The 20,232-nt window shown below is 37.7% G+C and overlaps 1 long non-coding RNA gene across 1 annotated transcript in view; it reads right to left on the bottom strand.

Annotated features, from left to right (window-relative positions):
• Positions 1-2,232: 2,232 nt before the first annotated feature.
• Positions 2,233-20,232, bottom strand: part of LOC127176486 (uncharacterized) — a 44,095-nt gene continuing 26,095 nt past the window's right edge. Inside the window, exons 3-5 of the long non-coding RNA XR_007829105.1 lie at positions 5,699-5,851; positions 5,053-5,180; positions 2,233-2,303 (exon numbers count right to left, since the gene is read on the bottom strand). This is a non-coding gene — a long non-coding RNA (uncharacterized LOC127176486). The remainder of the gene's footprint in view (positions 2,304-5,052; positions 5,181-5,698; positions 5,852-20,232) is intronic.

The raw sequence follows: 20,232 nt of genomic DNA, 5'->3' as shown, positions 1-20,232 counted from the left end.
TGGGTCATTTGGTCTGAATCAAATGAAGACAGAGAGATGATAAAGATGATTTAGTTACACCAAATACATGAGTGTAACCAGGAAAGAATCAACTTATGGAAAATACATATTAATCTCATTAGAGAAGGACTTGGCATTTCACAACCTGACATTTGAGAGATGAGTAATTGCAGACCTTTTCAGTTAGTCACTCAATGGTTGTATAAGGCTTACAACCTGTCTGTGATTTTCAAGCAGTCCTGAAGACTTAGGGTAGATTCTTCAGGTGTGTTTGATTAGGTATGGAGCTAAACTCTAAACAGCAGCCCTCCAGAACTGGAGGACTAGAGAAAATGACGAGAGGAGACAGACTAGAACTTTTGACACAACGTAATTTGGCAACACAAGAGGAAAGGAAACATGATAGAGAGGAAACCACACAAGCACAAAATAAAAAATGGGATGAGACTAAACAAGGGGACGTGGTACAAGGAAACAAGGAGTCAGGGCCAGAGAAGCGCATGGACGACACAAGGAAAGACTCCAGAACAACACAAACATTGACACCTGAAACATAGACAATATAGACAGTCACATTAATCTGTGCACAGAAATCTTCCACGGGTCATCTTAATAAGAGAATCCATGCAATCAGCAATTTTGTGAAATAGAACTTTCTCACACATATTTCAAGTTTCTCAAACCACGAATTTGCCACCAGTTTGCCAAAATGTAAAATCATTATGACTTGCCATGAGACAGTGTTGACTTACCAGTATGGAATGTTCACATTTCTAGCAGTGAGCAACTCATACAGGTTTTACTATTGAGCACAAAGACATCACATACTACTGTATTAACTCATGTTTTTCAGTTGCATTAGTTTGCATTCATTTGCATAAATTCACACATAACCAAATGGAATGACGATGAAGTGACCACACGAGCAACAAAACTCTGCTAACTACATAAATGACACTAGAAATGGTTTCATCAGTGTATGATGTTAAGCCAACAATACAATAAAATCTCAGAAGGTTTGTAACAGCTTATGATTTTTTCCCTTCACCAACCCATCCTGTGAAACTATTGGCCCTTAGGCAACAATATTTTCCTTCCAAAAAAGGTCATTCGTTTCAAATCAAATGAAGATAGAGACATGATTTAGTTTCATCAAACGCATGTGTGTTACCAGGGAAGAGTCAATTTATGGAAAAGACATATTTATCTTATTAGAGCAGCCCTTGGCATTTCACAACCTGACATTTGAGAGACAAGTAATTGTGGATTTTTCACTTAGTCACTCAGTGGGTGTATAAGGTTTGTGACCGTAAGGGAACAAAAGCTGTTGGCTGATTCATAAACATGCCGCATTTTTGCCCTCCGTTTCACCCATTAACACTTCACAATACGCAGATTATGATTTTACGGTACCATTCTGTTAAAATGTTTCTTATTACGCACTGAACAACCATAGCGATCGGGGGAAATTGTCTCAGCACTTTGGATCCTTTTTGATGTCCCCCAAAACCAATTTGTTTTCAGTCCTTGCTTTGATTTGTTGGTTTCTATGGCCACAATTCATTAGAAACACTTTTCTTGTCAAAGCATTTACTGGTCTATCAATGGGGACCAGACCCTGCCTGGGAATAAATCAGCTGTCGGAGCCGAGCCGATGGAAAGAGAGTGTCGCTGCAATTAAACCCAGCTCGGACTGGCCCCCAGCATGGGCGGCGGCGACATCAAGCAGCACGGGCTGGATGCGCACCTCTGGAGATCGACTCGTAGGATGGGGCGAACAGGTCCACCCCGTATCACTCCTCCAGAAGGCTGTCAACTTTGGCACATCGTTGCGCGGGACCACTGTATTTGTTCTCCAAATTGCAGTCAAGCTTCAGAAATAAAGAGCCCCTGAGACCCATTTGCTACAGCAGGCGAACCCAGCTTCAGCAGTGCGTCACACACTACACATTGACACTTTCATGGCTGCCTTTTTTTTTCTCTTCTTCGAACCAGCGCTTTGACCTTTGGAGAATTTTCCCAATTGTTCCCTTCTTTGTGTTTCTTTTTTTCTGTGTCTACTTTTTCCCCTTCTGTGATGATTGCCCCTTTCTTGTTTTGTTTTACTGTTTCGTTCTCTTGATTTCTATGGTGACCGCAAGCTTCCCAGGAATAATGAAAGCCTAGGGATTAAGAAGCGTGAACACTGATGGCTTTTTCATAAATAGATAGGAAACTCCTGGAATAAATGGGATGGGTTCATGTGATGGCCTTCACAGATGGGACGTTAAGTCAGATAGGAGAATTTTGGTCATTCGATGAACCTGGAGAAAATGATTGGAGAAAAGGCTTAATTCGGGGGTAAGTCAGCATTTATTGTAAGACTGACCAATATCATGTAAACAATTAATAAATAATTAGGCAGCTGCATCCTGGTCTACTCTACTATCTAAAGGGTTATTGGTTTTTCTTAACCACAGAAACAAAAACACAACTGTTCATTTTCTGATTTCGCTTTAAGTTTATCAGGGCATTAACTCACAGGTTATGTACTGAGGCTTTAATCAACACAGCACAGTCGACAAAGGGCAACCCAGGCTCAAATAATAACATACCCTTTACACCAAACTCAACCCTATACATACCCAATATCGTTAACGAATGCAAAAGAGATCTAAAAACGCATCCGCTCATACAACCCTGCTATTTTAACTTCCTTATATGTGGGTTTGAGCTGTTTGGCCAAACAGATTCGTACCAGAAGCGCTTAACCTCACAAGTTCAGCACCGTATCGGGTGAGCTACAGAGCAAACCTACTGTGTTAGAAAACCAATACATATGAAGCGTTATAATATTGTACAAAGGTTGTGCAAAAATCATAATTTGTATCAAAAGGAATAAAAGTTGTCAGAGTTTTACTGCCTCTAGTGTTCCTTTCAACTGGAAACTGCAGCGATTTGTATGTATAGGTTTTATTTATTTATTGAGTTTTGCAGAAATCTAGATAGAAGCAAGTATTTTTAGTGAGCCTGGGTAGCACACAGCTACTGTCAAGATTCAATTAACTTTTGGATTTTTCACTCCAGCCCTACATTGGCTCCATGCAGACAGACAGCTGACTTAACCTAGTGTGTGCTACCATCAGCAGTGGCCTCTGGGAAATCAGCAGGGCAGCTGGGTATTTGTAAATATATGGCTCATGGGTGGGAATAGCGTTAGCAGCAGTAGGCTCCTCTGCCACAGCGAGCTGGAGGGGTGCGCTTGACGCTTCATAAACATCCTGCACAGCCAGCTGAACATACAGTCTCGTCCCTAGCAGCCCCGCAGCACTGTGGCTCTCAGCTAATAATGCACTGAACACAGCTACACTCTCACTGCGTCTGGAAAGATTAGCCATTTTCACACACTGTTTTTGTCCCTGTATATCCACTCAGTAATGTATACTGCAGGTGTGTGGGATGAGAAGGCATCGGTCCAGAGGAACTGAGTGATGTTATACTGATATACACCCTTTAACGACTGCTGCAGATTTGTGTATGATTAAAACACTTTAAAAGGGTCATATTCCACACCAGGGGTTGGCAGCCTTTTTGACAGGATTTTTTTTTTCTTTTTATCTCTCTGCACCCCCTCCCTTAATGATGTGATGCTGAATGTCACCACCATTGTGTTTGTGTTGGGTTGGTAATCCTTCAGATTTCATCAATAAAAACTTTTATCTTTCCAGATATCCTAGTTTTAGAACAGGGGTTTTCAAACCTGTCTTGGAGGCCCCATAGGTCAGAACACCCATGATGACATGATGACTGGGGGGAACATTTTCCTAACCGTTTGCTGGGGCTTATCCCAGTGTCCTATGCTATAGACAGGAAAACATCCCGAGTACATGGCCAGATCATCGCAGGGCTAAAGCATAGTGTATCCCACTGGATTTCTGTGGATTTTGGGACAGGGACTGCTGTCCATTGAAAACTTTCATTCTGTGGTCACTGAACCCTTTTGTTTTACTTTGGATCATTGTCCTGCTGGAAAAATCTACTGAAACCACAGTCCAATTTAGGCTTTCTGACAATGTTGGTCAGATTTTGATTTATTATCTGCTGTAACTTTGATGGAAGTTGTTTAGAGCAACATTACAAATCCACCATCATGTTTAGTAGGAATGAGGTATTTTTTTTCTACATAGCTTTCTGTCTACGTCAAACCCATCTCTGATGTTTGATTGCAAAATGATCTATTTTGGAGCAGCAGGTTAGTGGAACACTAAAGATCTTAGTCCCAAGTGATAGTGTTCAAAAGACACAAGATGTCTGACTTGGCATGGTATCGCCAAAGATGCTCTAAAAGAGTGTACATTTTAAAGAGTGTAGCCAGAGATGCTTCAAGTGCCACAAGAGATTGCCCCATGTTATCTTAAGTCAGGTGCATAAGAGAATTTCTACCTCAGAGGGAAACCAAGAGAGTCTGCAAACTCTGAAAAGTCTCCTGGCTCAGCCAGGACTTAAACCAAGGACCTTCTTGCTGTGAGGCAACAGTGTTAACCAATGAGCCACCATTCCACCCTGACAGCAAGACCCAACTAGCATCTTGATGACTATGAAAAAGAACTAAAAATACTCCATCATTTTTGATCGTACAGATAAAAATAAGTTATCATATGAAACTGCAAAGGGTCTACTTTTATTTGTGTATAGTCATAATAACAACAAAACAATGCGCTTTAGTAAAATAAAGAAAATATACAGGGTGCCTTCTCTGTCATCTCGGTCTTGGTCACCTATCTTCACAAAAACATAAATAAAACAACCTCAGTGAATACTTGCCTCACAGACATGATAAATGTATGTATAGAAAGCTTGAAATGTCTAAGCAAGTGAAGTCAAAGTAAGTCACGCTGAAAACAAATATTCTCTGCTAAAGTATTCCGTATGAAACACGAGGTACAGTTTTTCCTGTCTGAGCTAATTATCTCAGATGTGATCACACCCACAAGCGGATCCGCTTTTCAAATTATAAACATCCACATGAGACACACAGACATGTAAACACCCACATCACCTCTGTAAACAAACCTGAAGATGGAAGTTCATCTCGGCCAACTTTCGTTTCTAGAAGAAGACGCAGTGAGAGGAATAACCCAGAATTTACCTCAGAAGATGAACACAATTCAATGCGAGGCTTGATCCAGTGGAGATCGTTTCTGATGAGTAAGATTACTTGCGTTACCAGTTACACTTCTCCCAAACTATAATTCCTGACTACATGTATGAAATGAAGTAAAACATTTTCAAAATATGTGTCATTTCATTGCAGTTGAACTTTAGGAGATTTGTTGGTGTCTTGCTGTGGAGGTGGTCATATGCAAATGTTTTGCCCCGGTGACATCACAAATCCCACAATATCCAAACAAGCTGTTTTTTAATCTTGACTAAATAAATGCTTTGTTTAAAAAGAGGATGACATTTTATTCTATGAAACTTGTTTTAAAGGCTCAAAGACCTGTTATGTGTCCAAAGAACAAGGCAAATTTGATTTCTCATGTAATGACCCCTTTAAGTTAGCTGGCATGCAGCTCTGGGCTGCATTTTTTTTTTTCAAAAGCAGCCTAAGTAGATTTAGCTTTTGAGAAACACAGCCCAGATGATTTACAATATATGGCCTCTAGATTAGAAGTGTAATAATCTGATCAAATACTGTACATCAAAATGGCTTATTTACCTTAAACCGCACTGAAGCGTCTCGTCATATCAGGTATTTGAACCCAGAGCCCCGATGTTCTTGAGTCGAATCCTTCACTTGCTTTGCCCAAGGCACTGTCAACACACTCTCTTGGTGACTACAAGAATATTTCCCCAACCTCAATAGCATCAGCTGTCAAACAAGAACAAAAGAGATAAAACAGTGAGAGAATACCACCAAGTGGCTCACTGACAGACAATATTAGGCCTGTCTTGGAAAGCTAAGGAGACAGTATAAACACTGAGTAAGCAAAGAGGCCAGAACATAACAAGCTGTATCCTAGTGGAAGCAGTAAACCCAAGCTGACACACACTCTCCCAGCATGCCTTTCATTTCTCTTTCTCTCAAAACACCCACTGTGATACAAATAACTCTCCGCTGGTGGCATTTTTATTTTAGCTTCTTTTTTTTCTTTTTAAATAGTTGTTAAAATAATTGTGCACTTAAATACATAAAAATCTCATCATGTTGTCCAAACCAGAGTGGAATTATTGAAAAATTATGACTGCTTTTGGTGTAAAACACATTACCAACATGACAAGCGGCTCTCATGGAACATCATAAAAATTAAAAAATGCAATTCATGACCCGTTTAGGGATTGTGACCGAACTTACCTTTGTGCTATGGGCATAAATGATAGCTGAAATTGTGCAAAATGAATAACATTACTGATCAGCACTGAAGCAGCAAATTCACATGTTATCAAGGTATGTTTCAAGCATTTTTACATTTGTATAAAAACATCTGAAAACATTCTTTTGAAGGTACTACTGATAGCATGATTGCTGTGAGATTAGCTCAAAAAACAACATGTTTTAGCTGCTCAGTATTTTCCCAGTGATCAAAGAGTCTTGGAAATGGGTTGAATTTCAATACTCATGCAAGACGAAAAAGACCACTTTCATGTCAGACACACGTCACATAAATAAAGGCACGTTTCTATGCCAACCAAACAATAGAAGCCCGTATCTTTTTCAACCATCAGCCCGAATATTGGCTTATAAAATCGACCAAAGAATAATGCTGCGAGCTCTGTCCCAAATATATCAAAATATAAAAATAATCTTGGATCTCAGCAACTACAAGACACACAATTACATAAATACACGCAGCATTCTTTCCAGATCAAATCCGCGGTACAAGTAATGCCGATATTTATCCTTTTTGCCATCAAATGCCATTAAAATCTATTCCTGATGGCATTATTGGATCATATTTTGGAAAACCATTAGCATTAACAGGTGTTTCCAACAGATGAATTCCTTGCCAAGAAAACCCAACTGATCATTGTTCAGGATCTGATTTGATTGTGCTGTTAAAATAGCAACATGTGCAGAAGATCGTAACATGGGGAGGGTGTGGAGCCTTTTGAAAAGGTTGAGTTCAGTGATCGTAAAAGCGCTTCATCTAGCGGCTTCGCATGAGTCCTGATAAGAGGAAAATGCCATATTAATATGTGAGTGGAAGGTAGGGGAAATCCTGATGATGATGTCATTTATTTTTGTCAGAACTCCTGTTCTTATGATTCCTTTCCTTACGAGTTATTACTCATAGAAAACCTTGCATCTTTCTTGCATCAGTTGATGTATGTGACTTCCCAATCGCGAAGTTATCAAGGGATTTTAGTGTTTCCTGGGAAAATTAAGACTCCATAAAACAAGCTGGTAGACATGTTGACAATGGTTGAGGTAAATGAAAGCAAATGGCTGTGGTCATCACATCATTTTATGTGCTGGGTGGAGGATTGAAGGTCAGCTCAGGTGAGACACTGACAACATAAGTTGGCAAAGAAACAAAAGGATGTGGTGACAAATGAGCTAAGTTCTCATATAAAGGTCATAAAAGAGCAAGCACGGAATGAAAGACATCATTTAATTTGGCCGCCCGTGCCCCAACAAAACATCTTTGAGAATCTGATGATCGTGCAGCTCTTCTCATGCAGTCAGACTGTTCATGGTGATCACGTGCCAGAGTTCGCAGAACAGAGAATGAGATTTTAAACGTAAAATTATTTGTTGACTATCATATGATAAGATTGTTCATAAAAAAAAAAAAAAAAAAGAGAGAGATTTTTTTGGGGGGGGGGGAAATATTTCATTTTTAATTTACATATTTAAATAAACATACTTGTTCAAACTACAGTTTAATGCAATTATGGTTTATTCTCATCCTGCAAACAGCAAAGAAGAATGTTTTGTGTCAAGAACACTATCCCAGCTAGGAATGTTATTGTTCTAAGAATGTTCTGAGAACATTATGCTATGTTCTGGTAATCTTTTCAGTGACAAGTTTTATTTTAGTTCCCACAATGTTCTCCTAAAAGGCAGGATAACATTCTCTAAAAACATTCTACAAATGTTTCTAATGTAGAAAATGATCCCCTAACATTCTAATAAATATTTAATATGGGAAGCCTCCCATTGGACATTAGATGTGGACTCAAATGTTGCTCAGATGTCAAATTTTGGTTGAAAGGAAAAACCTGACCTTTGTTTGATGAAGCACCAACTTCATTAAATGACTCCAAAAACAGCATTACCAGCTTCACTTATTTATAAATCAGACTGACTTTACTTCTGTCTTACATGTACAAATGGTCTTATTGAGATTCAGATGTTAATATCTGTTTAAAAGCAATAGTTTTGTCAGTGTTTAATTGGGCAGTTTCACCCTTGACTTTTCAACATTTTTCTCTAGCTGCTGCAACTAAGTTTATGGCAAAAACAGCAAGAGAACATGTGGTTAGATTATGCCGGTTACTTGCTGATGATAAAGATATTATCATCATGTAGCAGTCTCCAACCAATTGAATCTATGGTATTTGTTGCACGTTATTATATTATATATATTATTCAGCAATGTTTTAAGCAGACCATTTCAAAAATTAAATAATAATAAAAATAATCTTTGTCATTAGGACTCAAGAATCAGTGAATGAATCTCAGCAATGGTGACATGCTTCATGTTGCAATGCATTGTACAAAACTCATTCATGGCTCACAGAATGCAATGTGGCATAAAGCATGTCACCACTGTTGAGATTTATACACTGATTCTTGAGGTCTGTGTGTGTCCAAGTATTCAGTAGTTCAAAGTGATTCATGAACAATGTGTTTTTAAATTGATAGTAAAACAGATTATCTGATTGAAACACTGCTGGATCTCATGCTGTTGAAGCACATTGCTACACTCACTAATGTAAAATTAATAGCATAGATTAGACTGAATGAGATCAGTTGATCAGCTGCATGACAATAATATATTTAACATCAACAAGTAGCCAGCATAATGTGATAATGTGAATGTTTTCCCTATAACCAGCATAGTTACAGCAGTCAAATAAAAACTAACACTGAAAAGTCATGTCAAACTGCCCAACTACTGATCACCATAATGGTGACTACAAACCAAACAATTTCTGTCAACATCTAATCCTCTGTTAATCTCAATAAGAACTTTTGTGAATGTATGACAGAAAAAAAAAGCCAATCTGGTTCATAATAAGTGAAGATGTTAATGCTGTTTTTTGAAGTTAATTAATAACGTTGGAGCTTGACATCAAACAAATGTTGGGTTTTCACTTTCAACCAAAACCTGATAACTATGTTATCAATAAACATTTTTTAGAATGTTTTGGAGAATGTTATCCTACCTTTTAGCAGAACATTCTGGAAACAAAAACAAAACTTGCAGCTGAAAACATACCCAAAACATGAAAAATTTCTAGATGGGATTGCACTGGGATTTTGTAAGCTATACAGTCATGGCCAAAAATATCGGCACCCTTGCAATTCTGTCAATGCAACCCTTCTCTCAGAAAACTGTTGATTATATATTTTTTGTTTGCATTGGAACAACAAAAACAAAAAAAAAAACAAAACAGAAGAAAAGTCATATCTGATACATTTCCACCCATAACCAGAAAAATGCACTGAACAAAATTACTGGCACCCTTAACTTAATATATTTGGTAGCATCCCCTCTGGAAAAAAATAACTGAAATCAATTGTTTCCTGTACCATGAATGAGTTTCTTACACCTCTCTACCATAATTTTGGACCACTCTTCTTTTGCAAACTGCTCCAGGTCATTCAGATTTGAAGGATGTCTTCTCCCAACTGCTGTTTTGAGATCTCTCCACAGGTGTTCTATGGGATTCAGATCTGGACTCATTGCTGGCCATTTCTGAACTCTCCAGCGCTTTGTTTGTAACCATTTCTGAGTGCTTTTTGAAGACCCATGACCTCTGGTGAAGACACAGCTTTCTGACACTGGCCAGTATGTTGTGCCCCAAAATTTTTTGGTAATCATCAGTTTTCATGATACTGTTCACACAGTCAAGGCATCCAGTGCCAGAAGCAGCAAAGAAACCCCAAAACATCTTTGAACCTCCACCATGTTTGACTGTAGGGACTGTGCTCTTTTCTTTGAAGGCCTCATTTCTTTTTCTTTAAACAGTGTCATGATATCCTTTACCAAAAAGCTCTACTTTTGTCTCATCTGTCCACAGTACGTTCTCCCAGAAGGATTGTGGTTTTGTCACATAAGTTTTGGCAAACTCCAGTCTTGCTTTTTTATGCCTTTGTGTCAGCAGTGGTGTCCTCCTGGGTCTCCTACCATAGTGTCCCTTTTTGACAAATAGTATGAGCTGACCCTGTGTCTGCAGATCAGCTTGAATTTGTTTGGAAGTTAATCTGGGTTCTTTACCCACCATTCAAACAATCCTTTGTTGTAATTTTTACAGTGCCATTGCCTGTAAACCTCTTAAAGATATTGCACACAGTGGACACAGGAACATTAAAATCTCTGGAGATGGACTTGTAGCCTTGAGATTGTCCATGTTTTTCCACAATTTTTCTCTCAAATCCACAGAGAACTCTTTACACTTCTTTCTTTTCTCAACTTTTCTCCATTTTAACTGGTTGCCAGTGTGGTTACTATATTGCCCACACCTGTTACTTGCCACAGGTGTGTCTAAATGCAAATTACAGGAGCATCACATGCTTGAAAAGCAATTATTTCGTACAATTTTGACAAGGTGTCAATAATTTTGTCCAGTCCATTTTTGAGTTCTGTGTGAAAATTTAACAAGTTTGACTTTACTTCTCTGTTTTTTTTTTGTTTTGTTTTTTTTGTGTGTGTGTGTGTTGTTGCACTGCAAACAAAAACAATAAGCATGTGAATACTAAAACGTTTGCAATTGGAACAATTTTCTGTGAGAGGTGTTGCATTTTCTGACAGAATTGCAAGGGTGCCGATATTTTTGGCCATGACTGTATATCAAATTTTTCAAATGGTTCTCTTAAAATTCTATAAAATTAACATGAATCTCATAGCTCTTTGAAACATTTTAAAAGAAAATGAGAAATCTCTTTTTTTTTATTACAGACTTTGTGTGAAACACAGAAACCTTCTGGAAAAATCTGAAAAGACTGAATTTAAACTGCATTTGGTCTCAATGTAGCATACCACCAAGAAGAAACAATAGATATTAAATAAATGTTCTTTTCTTATGGGATCTACTGTATGATTATGATATAGCAGGTGTTTTGGAAAAGAACAGACCATGGATTCAGTAGAGCACATGTTCACAGGAAACAGGATATCATTGTCAACTGAGCACCAATATAACAGAAAACGTACAAGAATCTATGGGACATCCGTGTCCAGTGACTTAAAATCAAATGGCAAATGTCATTCCAGAGGCTGACTCACAGACAAATGATAAATTCACACCCGTACCCAGCCCTCTCGATCCTGGACATACGCTGCTACGGGCCACATTTCACTAGTATCCCCACAGTCTAATATTGCAGGAAGTGTTTAGGGAGGGTTCATGTAAAGCCCAGACCTGCACAATCTATTGAGTGCTCGCTAAGAAACAGCTCTCAACATCTGCTCTGTCTTTCATGCCTTATCTGCCATTCAAGCCAACAGACAGCGCCGCAGACATGCACCTCACGCTTCACTCAACACTGTTTCTAAACATGAACCTTGAGTCTGAATTTATGTGATCTTGCACGCCAGTATGAAGCTTAATCATCCTTGAGCAAAACTGCAGACTCATTGTGATGTTAATAGACGTGTGGACCCGTTCCAAACAATAACCAGTTACGCAAAGACCCAGCTACGGTTGATTTTATAGTTATCTTAGGTTGGTCAAATGGTATGTCAAGTACTTCGCTTGTACAATTCGAATATACATCAGGGTGGAAATGACTTTATGAAGTTCAGTCTGCGTTAACAATATATTAAAGCAACATTTTTCTCAAAAAGCTGACAACTTGCAGATGCATAAGACAAACCTGCACAGATTGCAACCTGAAAATGACAAAGAAAATCATTAAAAAGAAAGAAAAAAGCTTTTCAATAACTGCAAAAAGCCCTGATAGACAGGGTGGTAGAACTTTTTTTTTAATGCACAATATTTAAATTTCCCCCAGAAGTGGTGGACTGTTATGAAAAAAAGAAAGGCAAATACTTTTTTGTTTGTTTGTTTGTTTGTTTGTTTTTGGTTGCTAAGTGGTATAGCAGCTTGGTGCATTGCTATAGAATGTGCATCACAGATGTGCATTTATGTCAGAACTGTCCTATTTATAATGTGTAATGTAGATGTACATTTTATAATGACAAGAAATTTGTCTTAATTCAGTGGCACAAGGTTAATCTGGAACATGATGTAAATGACCTCAGTAATTATGGCAATATCTCATGGGAAAGCAGAGCTCATGTGATTATAAAGCCACCCGAGCAGAGCCAAAGGACAATGTTAGCAAATGTTAAAAAATTCTCTTTTTTTTTTACATAAGAAACGTTGACGTTAAATTGATGTGAGCACTAGTACAGCACAACGTACATTACTTCAAATTAGTGGCATCATAAAATTTGCAGTGTTTTGCTGTCTAAAGATAGACAGTTTGTCTTAAATCATATGCAGCTTCTAAATACAACAAAGCTAAGGTCTGAGAAATGAGTAAGTAAATGAATAACTGAACCTGGGAATAAAAACAAAGCCGTATGTGCGATTCTGACCAGAACAGCGAGAGAGAGAGCAGACATGAGCTTAAAGCATGGAAAGGTTACAGATGATGGCTATTAAGCTCACATGGCTGCTTTTTCTGTTCAGGTTGTTTTAATAAAAGTGACATCAGGCCACTCCAGAATTACAACAAAGGTTGACCTAAAAAAATAACACCAGGCTGTAAGACATGAGAAGTTAGTTTTTCCCACAACCGAGGAGATTCTTTCTAAAGAGTTATGACGTTCACATCAATAGATCTGGCCGGTGGTTTCTAACAAATCCCGTTGTGTAAAGAGAGAGCAAAATTAACCATATTTATACAGTCATTCAGGAGATACTGTTTCAGCTGGAGGAGTACACCAGAAATCTTTCAGAGCTTGATAATGAAGATACTTCATGAGCTGAATGAAGTGCTTCAGCAAAAGATCATCATATTGGACAAAGTGCTAATGGTGATGGATTCAGCAGATCTGGAAGTGGAAGACAAGGAGAAAATCTGCCTTTTAGACCAGAAAAAAAAAAGTCAGAGCCATCTCATGGTGGATTATAGTTCATTATAGTGCTAAAAATGTGTAGACCTCATAAAGTTTAAAGCAGTGGTTAAGGTGAAGTGGGTAACACTTTAGACACTCTACTAACTATAAGTAACTTTACAACATGCCAAGTAACAACTCCATGTCAACTAGCAGTCATTACAGTATTAGTAGACTGTCTGCTTAATATCTGCTAACCCTTTATTCTGATGCTCCAGCAACTGACTGGGAGTAATTTTGCACTTACAGGCCGACTTATTCTACTAACCCTAAACCTTACCCTAACCTAACAGTCTGCTGATACTGAGTTGACATATAGTTGCAAAGTTATGGTAACACTTTACTTAAAGCCATTAGATATAATGCATTATAAAAGTAGTTTAATGCATTAATTATGTCTTATAATGCATTGTATGATCCTATGAATAATTGTAACAGAATTATTGTAGTAATTGTAATAAAAGTCATAAAACATTCTAATACTAATACTACCAGTTACAAGATTTGTAATGTTTTTAAAAGAAGTCTCTTTTGCTCACCACGCCTGTATTTATTTGATCCAAAGTACAGCAAAAACAGTACAATTTTGAAATACTTTTTCTATTTAAAATAAATTTTAAAATTTAATTTATTCCTGTGATGTCAAAGCTGATTTTTTAGCATTTTTTCAGGTTTCTTTCATGAATAGAAATCTTTTGTAAAGTTATAAATGTCTTTATGATCACTTTTGATCAATTTAAAGCATCCTTGCTGAATAAAAGTATTAATTTCTATACTACTTTATAATAAATAATTAATAATTAAAATAATACTAAAAAAAATATATAAAAAAAAAATATTCCAGCTCCAAACTTTTGAACAATATAGTGTATAATGTTACAAAAGCTTTTTATTTTAGATAAATGCTGATCTTTGGATCTTTCTATTCATCAAAGAATCCTGAATAAAATATGTACTGAACTGTTTTAAATATTGATAATAATGATAATAACAATAATAATGTTTCTTGAATAGCAAATCAGCATATTAGAGTGATTTCTGGAGGATCATGTGACTGAAGACTGGCATAAAGATGCTGAAAATGTAGCTTTTATCACAGGAGTAAATCACATTTTAAAATATATTCAAATAGAAAAATATTTCAAAATGTTACTGTTTTTGCTGTACTTTGGGTCAAATAAATGCAGGCTTGGTTAGCAGAAGACACTTCTTTAAAAAACATTACTGATCTTACTGTTCAAAAACTTTTGACTGGTAGCGTATGTATTTATTGTTACAGCTTTAGAAAATATAATGCTGCACCAAATGTAATTGCAAAATAATGACTGACTGAAATGACTGCACCTTCATCTGCCATCTTAAGTAAAACAACTGATCCCTCCCCAAATTTGCACCAAAGGTTGAATCATAAAACAAACTGAGAATTGTTTAAAAGTTCCAAGTTCTTTACGTACATGCCAGCCTTTAGTTGTTACACACTGTTAATCTGATAAACATGATTTCGGGTATATTGCAGAAGAGTCAGTCACTCATCACCGCGTACTAAGACGTCGTACGCCCACCGCAGTGTCAGCTGACACGAGCAGTAAGAGCAGCGGACAGCCGCCTGTTTCACACTACTCCAGACCACTGACAGATGTGTAGACAAGGTATGCACAAATACAACGCAGAGCGCCTTGCACATGTGTGGGCCCGGGAACATTTCGAGAAATATTTTGGCTTGGGAAGTTCTAGACTTCTGACAGACCACAAACCACAAACTCCTGGTGTCACTCATCCATAGACAAGACCTGGAGGATATTCCTATCAGATGTTAGACGCTGTTGATTAGGCTGATGTGATTTAGTGGAATGACACAGAACAGTGTTTTCGAACTCTGCTCCTTGAATCCATTAACGACATGGATGCAGATTGAAAGGAAAACTCTTGCATCAACAGTCAACAACTGAAGTAACCATGATAGCGCTGGCTCCGTTAGAGAGGAGCCTAGTCAAACTGACTGATGTTAGCTCAAGGTGAACAGTTCAGACGGACACCTGCTATGGGCACTCAAGGAAATTTTCCCCTGCAAAGCTGCACCAGACCATTCGCAGATGATACAGCTGGGAAAAGTGAGCTCATTCGTGGATCTGTAGAAACACACTTGTTTCCCAGAGCACTGAGGACAATCCAGCTCACTCCAGTTAGTCACTCATTAGTCTTGTACGTTTGCAATACGCTTCAGAAAGAAGAAAATAAGACAGACAGCCATAGTGTTAAATAAGAAATGTTACTTAGAAAACGGGAGTGGTGTGGTGTCGTGGCTCACGCTCAGTGCTGGAAACCTGAACAGTTAGGAACTTTTCTTCTGGGATAAAAGAACAGATGGAGGTTAATTCATTTATATAGAGTACACCCTGGGGTATTATTTTCCTCTAAACCACTAGATGGCACAAAATCATGGCTACGCCAAAACATTCGCTTTTCAAGATGCACATGCAAATTTGTCTGATCCTTGACACAATCGTGGTCTGCAGCGCAAAGTTGATTCTGTGGTTACTTGATTGTAACGTTTAAGTAGCAAATGAGAATCGCTAAAATTGATGCATATATTTTGAGACAAATGTCTTCTTAATGATTTTCAGTTTTGTTTAAAGGGGTCATCAGGTGCAGCGTTCACTTTTACATGCTGTTTAAACAAATGTGTGTTGGCAGTGCCTGTATACATCTACACTATAATGACAAAAATCCACCCACTGGTTTTTAATTAATCTGTAAAAACAATTTCCCCTTTTTCAAATCAAGTCATTCGTTTGTTAAGTCTGATGTCAAGCGTAACCTCTTCCATGACTTCTGGGTCAGATGACATGAGAAAACAACAAACGGTACTAATTACACACTAACAATGTGATATAATACTACCAAAAATTATAATCCTACCCTTTAAAGGTCCACTGAAGTACCTTGAAACACACAGTGTTATTCTATGTGGTGACGTAATTTCAACTGAAACAGGAAAACAGGGTGGGACATATCGATCAGCCCCCCCCTCTTTTTTAAAAAAGCCAATAGCGTTTAAAAAGCCGCATTTGACAGCCACAGTTTAATAGATTACCCTCTAGATTCAATTTCAAACCCTTACTAAAACAAAACCGTGATCATAATCGTGCTGTGGCTGTGTAGTTTTGACTCGCGCGTATCATCCGCTCCCCGTGATCGCGTCTCTGGTCCGGAGTAGACTGTGCACGCTACTGTGGTACGCCCGACACAGTGCGAAACCAGACCTCATTTGCCCCAATCAAAAGCATATTTACACTGTCTGAATCATTCCCTGTCGCCTACATTGAGCACTACAAGCCATTCACCGTACAGAAAATACTAACACAAGTGAACAAGTGACCGATCCCAGCCGCAGCTTCAACTTCTATGTATAGTGTAGGGGGCGGGACATTTCGGATTCTAGAGCGCATTTAATTGGACAGAACGTTTGATGTGAAGCTGAAGTGCAGTGTGATGTCATCAAAATCGTTGATCCATATTGGCGGAAGTGGGAGACTGTAAGTTTTGAATGCTTATATCTTGTAAACGCTAATTTTGTCATTGTTTTATACCTTAGATATCCATAAGGCTAACATATTTATACTAAAAGCCAAAAAAAACGATTTCATGGGGACTTTAACTCCATACCGAAATTCCAGATAGCCAGACAAAGAAAATATAATTATAAATAAATAAAATGTATTTGTGTTTAGGACGTTGTGAGCACGGAGACTGTAGTGCACACCTTAAATTTGAAAACGTTTAGCTTAAATGTTTAATATGAATAAACAGTGCTCATAAACGGCTGCTGAGACAGTATTCTCAAGTGAAATGAGTTGGGGTTTGGACCCGGAAACAGCATTCGTTGGTGAGTTTGTTAGACGCAAGAATGGCTCCTAAGTGATTGAGGTGTTGTGTTGCTGGATGTAATAATGAACATAGTGGTCGTCATTTACTCCCGACATCTGAGCCGCTGAAGATGCAGTGGATTAAGTTTGTTTGTGAAGTGAATGCGCCTCCCGATCTACATATATCCATCTATGTTCGCGCAAATCATTCGTGATCCAGCTTCACTTACAGCAGAGTATAAGGGTTTTTTTTTTATGAATCTTTGCAATCATCTTTCCTAATAATGTGCCAGTTAGCAATTTTCGCGGCTAAATGCGGCTAAAGTAAACAGCATGGCTAATCACTCCAAGAGAGGGGCGGGGTGAGCAGAGCTCATTTGCATTTAAAGGAACATCCAACAGAATGGGTTGATTTCTGCAGAGCTGATTTTGACAGGGTAAAAAGGTGTTGTTTTAACCAAAGTATGTTATAGACTTTTCATTGAGATCTTATGACCCTTTTAAGATAATTAAAGCAACAGTTTTTAAATAATGAAAGAATATGTAAAAGCATGGTATTTGGGGCTAAAAGGGACAATAATTAACTTGATAATTAACTGAAGGCTGACTTTTCCACTTGTTGACATGACATTGTTAGATTCAGATGGTAAACATCATATATTATGTTGGGTGTCCATCTTAGAGATAATCAAATTTTTAGAATGAAACCATCAAATTTAAAAACATGCTATTAATCATCTAATAAAATATCATTTATTGTTACTACTGTAAATCTATATTAAATTACTATGGGATCTCCTTCAATGCTTTCAGAATCTTTATGTTTTAAAATGATTTTGTTTGTGTACTTTAAAATATATTTTTATATTAACCTGTTTTAATGACAATACATTTATTGAACAAAAATTAATTATTTTATTTTTCAAAATAAACAGAAAATAGAACAGAACAAACTTTGCTAAAATGGTTGTTTTGAACAAGTATTAACATAATGTAACATTATTAAAAAACCAAAAAACATTAGTTTAGCTAAAGTATTTAAATCAGTACTGTAAGTCTTTTACCCCATGTGTGGGGTAAAAGGCCCCTATGCCACCTCATACATTAATAAGATTTTAAAACAAAATAAACGACTTGTATGATTTATTGTCACACAAAATCTGTTATAAATGTTCGATACAAATGTATATATTTGTACACTGCCCTCCAAATGTTTGGAAACACCTCTAGAAAAGTGGGGTTTTGGACAATATTGGCATGAATCCTTTTTAATTTGTGATAATTTTGCACTGATAAGGGACAACACAAACTACGAAAACATATTTTAATGCATTAACAGTTTATACATAGAAAAAACGTCATCAAAATATCCAGCATTAGCAGCTATCACAGCTCTGCATAATCTGGGCATAAATTCATTGTATTCTAATCTTAACTGGCAATCAATTGTTGAAGCTATTAAGGTGTGCTGACCCAAAAATCATTTAAAAACCTGGGCCAAGTTTAAACCAGTAATCAGGCATCACAGCTGGCAAAGGGACATGTCTGACTTTGACATGTATATATAGCCATTATTATGTAATCAAAATGAAAATTATTATTGCTGCTCTCAATGATAATGTCAAGTTACTTTAATGTATTTGCACCAAAAAATGATAAGGATTTATACTGATATCGTCCAAAACCACACTTTGCCATGGGTGTTTCCAAACTTTTGGAGGGCAGTGTATGTATATATACATTTTAGGCACAATTATACATGAAAGGCACATTTTTTCTTAAGGTGTGCCTTTAGCCCTGTTGTACCCTATATATGAACTGAACTGCATCCTTACAAGTGCATCATCCCCTAGAAATGATGAACAATTTAACTTCAATTCAACAATTAAAAGTATATTCAACAAGCGCTTCCAGTCATTGCATTTATGGAAAAAAAAATAATAATAAAATAATGATAATATGTACAGCAGTAGAAATGTCTTGTTGCTGATCCTAAACCCAGCTATTAAATATCAGAAAGAAAATGAAAGCACTAAATCTGAGGCTGATATAAATGTCTGTACTAAGCACACTGTCAGAGCCACTTACAGCACCGTACTCCTGGTGAGCAGCGCTTCGCTGAGAAGAGCCACTGCCATTCTTGGCTGATGCTTTGTGGTGACCGTCTGCAGCGCACTAAATCTGCTGCTCTTTCAGCGAAGACAGGGACATCATTAATAACTTCACGCGAAACTCGCGAGCTGACAAGAGCGCACTCCTACTAAAAATACATGTGTGGCCATGATAAACATTCCTCTTTTTCATCCATCAGGTCAGCGAGCTTTGACAAGCGAGAGTTAGAGCTGGCTGTCGACGTTCTCGCAGGGGTGGCTGGCAGCTCCCATTGTGTACTTTGTAACGCAGGCCTATTAATTTATAGCACCTTTCTGAAACAGCTGTGAAGCCGCAGTTATGAGCAGCAGGAGTGGATGATTTTCAGCACATTTTGGCGGAGCTGCTGAACTTTGGAAGGGTGAAAGCAGAAGAGAATCCTGCTTTGTGTTTTCTTATTTGTGTTGCACTTTCCTGTGGCTTTGACATGAGAGTATTTGACAAATTGTTGCGTAGCAAACTAGATGCGAAGGGTTTCTGCTTACCCTGTATGAACCTGGAGTGAATTAAATAGGTGAACTTTACTCGGTCCCCATTCCAACATCTTCAGAAAACAGGTCTGGGTTTCTGAGAACAAAATGAAATGGAATGAACAGATGAAAAAAAAAAAAAAAAAAAACTAGTAACAGGTGGAAAAATGACAACGGTTCCACAGAAAGGAGGAGGGGGTAGGTTCAACTGAACATGACTCATATAATAGATGACAACATTTAAAAACTGCTGGTACGGCCACATGAAAGCCTGCTGCTGGCATATAAACACTGATGAGCGCTCCTTACGCACATGGAAAGAGATATTAATAGAGAGCAGACTGGAATATGCTGCATTCACACAATAATAAACCAGACACAAAGCAAATGGAATATTAATTATAGAACACATCATTGCTTGGCACATTGTGGAAAATTAACCTTTCATCATAGTTGATTAATCACTGCATG

Source organism: Labeo rohita, chromosome 14 (genome assembly GCF_022985175.1).
Source record: "Labeo rohita strain BAU-BD-2019 chromosome 14, IGBB_LRoh.1.0, whole genome shotgun sequence".
NCBI classification, from domain to species: Eukaryota; Metazoa; Chordata; class Actinopteri; order Cypriniformes; family Cyprinidae; genus Labeo; species Labeo rohita.
This window is presented reverse-complemented; position numbering and strand designations above follow the sequence as displayed.